The sequence below is a fragment of the Paramormyrops kingsleyae genome, chromosome 8 (assembly GCF_048594095.1).
Source record: "Paramormyrops kingsleyae isolate MSU_618 chromosome 8, PKINGS_0.4, whole genome shotgun sequence".
NCBI classification, from domain to species: Eukaryota; Metazoa; Chordata; class Actinopteri; order Osteoglossiformes; family Mormyridae; genus Paramormyrops; species Paramormyrops kingsleyae.
Window position 1 is genome coordinate 39,389,059 of NC_132804.1, and position 5,746 is coordinate 39,394,804.

The window sequence follows — 5,746 nt, forward strand, 5'->3', positions numbered from 1 at the left end:
GTTTAGCAACATCCGCAAATGTAAATTTGGGCAAATTTGTCAGATAGGTTGTATATATTCTCTGCTGAATTTTCTCTGATCCCGGGTTTTCTAATGCATTGACGCTTGACCGGAACTAAGCTTACCATACGATTACGTATTTCCGGTTTTCGTGAAAAAGGTCTATAATATAGTTACTTTCCACTGTGTTCCTGTTAATGATAAACAACACATTTACCCCAAATTACTAAAATATCGATACTTTAATATAATAATTTTCTGAGGTAAAGGCTTTTTCTTGCATACTGCTAGCAACACGTTAAGAAAGTTAGCTGTAACAGAGCACCTAGCCTCAAATCAATGTTAGCTTTATCAAACAGTCTATCGTTAGCGTATTTGCTTTTTAATATATTAATAGGTGAAATTGCCAGTCATCTGTGGACAATATATGAAATTTCTTACCTGAAATGTCCAGTATTTTGGCCGGGTAAAGGTACTTTCCCCACCGCACCAATACCTCCTTCTCCACATTCCAGTCTTTCGGGTTCAGTTCATTTGTGGTTATTCCAGTGCCACTTAAATTAACTGAACTTAAGGGTCCGACACCTAGAGTATTTTCCTCAAAAAAATGGAACAATCCATACATATTTAATACTGCCATTTAAGACTTAAATTATAAGTAAATGCGGTTACCACAATACTAGCTACAACTGCCAACTGTCAAATTCAAATTATGCAGCTGCGCGAGCGTGCTGAATTGTCATTGGTGCGCGACAATGAGGAGGCAGCAAATACTTGCCCCAGCGCCTCCCGTCAGCCACCCACCAGTACCTCCCTCTGGACATCCAACAGAGTCTCCCGCCGGCCATCCACCAGGGCAACCTGATCAAGCACTCATACCATGCCAACAAGCTGTCCATAGAAAGCAAGTAACTGTTGAATGTCCTCACTGTAGAATGACCCTAAATAAGAAGAATCTTAAACAACACGTGGCAAGAAAACATCAGGTTGTTACAGTAATTGTACAGTAAAAGTAATTGTTGTGCAGTGTTTTTGTCTTCACTCTCTGAATGTGTAATTGGATGATGCAAATTATGATGCAATTATACAGAACCTGTATAATATTTAAAATATAACATCCTACAACAGATATTTGATTTTAAATTGCAACAAAAATATTAAACTTACCGAAATTCAAAATTAGTTATTATATATGACTTAATTTGCTTAATTAAATGTACTATTGTGATATGATAGTTAATTGACAGACTGCTAGTCTATTATTGATGTTACTACTATTACTTTTTAAGTAGGGTACCTGATGTATACAAAGAAAATGTTGAATGAAATTAAGTTATAAATTCTACAAATGTACAGTCTATTAAAAGATTCTACAATAAAAAAAATGATATTGCAAAACACTGTATTACAAGCATTACTTTAATCATAGCCCGCAATGGGTGCATTTAGGTTTGGTGTGGGTTGGCCCTAGTCCACACTTCCAGACAAGAACCCGGATGGGCCTTGCAAGGGCACATTTGCTGGGTCCTTTTTAAAACCATAGTAGTACCATAGTTACAATGAAGTGCTATATGTAAACCATTGTAGTACCACAGCTACCATGAAGTGCTATGGATAAACCATGGTAGTACTATGGGTAGTACCAAAGTACCATGAGGTACCATAGTAAAACTATGGTTACTGCATAAAAACCATAGGAAACCATGGTTAATTTTCGTAAGGGCACCTGCAGTAAAAAACTAGGCTTGTATTACAATAATGGGTGCACTCGACGTCATGCAGCTGCTTACAGCGCTGGTTAAAAGCAATCCATGCAGGTATCGTACAGCACCTCTCAGCCGGCTGAACAAACTGGAACCGCCTCCGTGATGACACAAACTTTGCCCTTATTGACTGAAAAATTTAGTCACACGCATGATGTTTGTATTCCAGGCAGTTCCGATGTGTTATCTATTTCTCTCGAAAAGCACGTAAAGCAGTAAGAACTGGTTTTCAGTTAATGTACCTGGTAAAATAAAGTTTAAATAAATTAAATGAATGCTCCAATAGTACACGTAAGATAGTTGTTAGTTACTGTAATGTTGCGCTGCTTTATTCAGTCTGTGAAGGCATTCAAATAAGAATTGCATTGCACTCTGTACATGTACGTGACAGTAAAATCTTTGAATCCTTGAAATACATGTATTTGATCTTTTTCCTGGCACATTCAACATCCTTTTTACACAGAGCAGTTTGGATCAGGAGTTGGTTATTGTAAAAGAAGTAATGTGCATGCAGGTGATATTTGTATAAATTTATCTACACCCTCCTGGCAGTGCTGCCATTGCAGTCAGGTCTCGCACACTACGAGGAGTATAGAAGTTGTCAGACTTGGCTGCAGTCAGTTTATACTCCACCCCTGCAGCCGCCAGCAGATCTTTCTCCATGCCACGTCAGCTGCAGACAGACCTAAGCCCAAGTCGAACACACCCAATTATAACCCTAAGAGTTATAACCTGCAGATCGACACCCATGGTACATTCAAGTCAGCGGTTATTCAGTGTAATATAGGAATGGCAATCGCGTCGTAGAAAAAACGTGCTAAACTTCCGCAGCCGACAGTTTATTTCGGACTGGTCTACAGAGCAGTGTAAATGTTTTGTTTACGTAACTAGTTATTTTCAGTTAATGTAACATTCTTTTGCGTCCCAAGATCTTCATTTTTTCCCAGTTTCTCTTAATCACCACCCCGCCCCACCCCCCCAAAAAGAAGTGGTATAAACTCGATATCTGACCCATAAAATGGATTTGTAATTCGCCCTAATCTATTTCCCCATTTACATCCAACCTTACTTGAGCCAACACTTGAGATGAATCAAGATAGTCAGTGCCTCCACGGTTTACCATTTAACAACGTTATTTTTAAAAGATTTTTCGGCAGATTTCCAGCAGTAGTACAAAAACCATAGGTGTAAGCATAGGTTATGTATATACTTTTAAACTATAAATTAGTGCAGTATGAATTGATTTATTGTAACTGCTTGTTTATATATGGTACTGCTTCCATTGATTTGCATAAAACTATGTATTTATTTTTTGAACAAAAGAACAGTATAATAAAGTGAGAATAAAAGTGAGAACAATATAATAAAGGACATAGAACAGCATAAAAAGCACTAACACCACAATATAACAAACAAAACTAGTAACTATGAAATGGAAGTATTTACAGTAAATTAAAACAGCAGTATACAATAGAACAACTAATAGAAATAAAAAAAACGAAGAACCATGGAGGCCCGGGAAGCCAGACACCGCACCCACCCCCAGTGGGGGGCTCCCCACGCACCAGAGAGGCCCAAGCCCCCTAGACCCCATCCATGAAAGAATCATGATGGCAATTGAATGGATGAAGGCAGACATTGCAAACAGTATTGAACGCCTGGTCCATGGAAAGCATGTCCTTTGAGAAGCCCTGCAGGACAGCGCAAGAGCTTGAAGGATTCAAATTACAGTTGGAGAGCCCAGAACAAAAACAAAAGATCTTGAGAGTGCTAAGGGCGAGGGGGAGTGGAGGAAGAATGGGGAGAGGGCCCACCCCACCTGCCAGGAAGCCAACCCCAGCACCACTGAAGAAGGCAGCACCCCCTCCCCAGCAATAGACCAAACCCATCAACAGTGCTGGGACCCCACCCCACAGCACCCTGCCCACTACCATCAGAGGGGGCCACCCCCACACTGCGTGGGCCTAGAGAGGGGATCAAAGCCCCCCCCCCACTCAATGTGTGATTAAGATGTGTACATGTGGGTATGTGTCAATGAATGTGTGCAACTAAACTGTGGTGCATTAAATGTGGGGGAGTGGTCAGGGCACTGGCTCTCTGCCACTGGCAGATGGTGCACTCCACCGCAATACTCAGCGAGAGGAAAAAAAAATGTGTATCAGGACTAGATGGACTGTATGGATAACTGAGGTGCATTAAAATTGTGTGAGCAGACAGGACACCCCACCACTGGCAGATGGTGGATCCCTGCATTCCCCACCTGTCCCCAAGGCCCTAATGTTGTAGGATGACTATTGTGCAATAAGATTGAGGGGCAGCACACTGGCCAATGGTAGGACCTGTGGGCCAGGGCACGTGGCGTAACCCAGCCCTTCAGCCTCCACGGCCCTGTACCGCCCCCCCAGACCCTAGTATATTATGGTGTGTTTGTGTAGGAGATAGGGGCGCAACCGGGGCACGCTAGGCATGGGCCCCTTCTGAGGGGCCAGGTCCCCAACCAACCCCTCATCAATTCCTGTCCCCACCTAGCCAGCAGGGAGCCGCCCCGGTCCGCCTAGGGATGCTGCAAGATAGCCCGAGCGGTGGGGCCACCCACCCCCCACAGCAGCAGGCTGGTGGGACAAAGACCCACCATGCCAGATGGGGCCCCAGAAAAAGTGCACCATCTGAAAAAGATTGTTCGAGAATGGCTGCAGTGTTGTCCTTTCTGTTTTCCATCATCTCAATTAACAAATGAAAGTAAAAATGGACATACATGCTAATAAAGCTACATGATGTCTAATAACATGTATGTGAAATCAGTTTCCCTTCGGTCATCCAGCTCCTCCCTCGGTCCATTCCGTACCAAAGCCACTTGACTGGCGTCCTCTGCCATCCATGTCACAGGGGTGTTTCTCAGTGTCCCTACAACACCGTTATTGAAAGACACATGCAGTCAAACATTTGTAAGGTATAAAAAAAAAAAGAGAAAAAAAAGAAAAAAAAGGATAAAAACATGGTCAGTTTACTGACCTGATTCAACATTACAAACCAACTACTAACCAAACGGCGGGGGGGGGATGGGGGGATCACCTGGGCAATACGGCATCTGTTCCTCATTCCTGAGCGTGCAGTGGGACTTCCACAAGCAACCTCTCTGCTCTGAGCACACTCTAGACAAATATTGGAAATTATGACTAGTGAAATTCCATACTGGCTTGGCTTTGGGTCAATATTCATATGACAGTTTACATACTGCCTAATAATGCCCTGAATTAACCCCATAATCTTAACAAGCATGGTCAGCCCCTGAAATAACACCTTCAACATGAAATCAAGACTTCTGCAAATGTCCTTAATTACTCCTTCCTCAGGACAAAGAAAGCCTCTGAATTAACATCCTAAATATAAAATTACATGGTTTCACATTTATGGATTAAATAGGTTTTTAATGAGTCAGTTTCACAAAATAAGTGCCACTTATACCAAACTACTTAATTTGAATTATTTTCATGGGTAAATTCAGGTAGGTTTAAGTACATTGTGTTTCATAGTGGGCTTAAAGTCTTTCATTAGACATTTTCCCCATTAAATATTACCAACAGTCATGAAACTGAGAAACTTTAGTTTTTACTCTGCTCATAAATGCATCTCATATTGATGGAAACACACTCACCCAAGTTTGTACATAGTAGTTCTGAATTCTTCCCCGGATCTCCATTTAGCTGTCACCTGTGGCTAAGTAACTTCAATTTCCCGCTTTGGCCTTCAGTCTCGTGCTGTCAGCTATATATATAACTGGTCGATACCAGTCCGGTGTTATTCAGTGAGAGAAGGCTGCCTGACAGAACGATATCGGCGTTTAATTAACTTTAATATATATTTAGACACGTGTATATATTGATTTAGTAATAAATATTAGGTTTCATATTGTAGTTTTTGTAGTTTGATTGTTTTGAAGTTGAGGTAATTTTACGTAGGATAGTTCACACATTTTAGGAAAT

General features: G+C 41.4%; 1 long non-coding RNA gene across 1 annotated transcript; it reads right to left on the reverse strand.

The window, feature by feature from the left end:
• Nucleotides 1–4,539: 4,539 nt before the first annotated feature.
• On the reverse strand, nucleotides 4,540–5,534 carry LOC140592217 (uncharacterized). Its single transcript, XR_011992499.1, has 3 exons — nucleotides 5,419–5,534; nucleotides 4,836–4,915; nucleotides 4,540–4,667 (listed from the first exon to the last, which is right to left on the reverse strand). It is a non-coding gene; the product is annotated as an uncharacterized lncRNA (long non-coding RNA).
• Nucleotides 5,535–5,746: the final 212 nt, after the last annotated feature.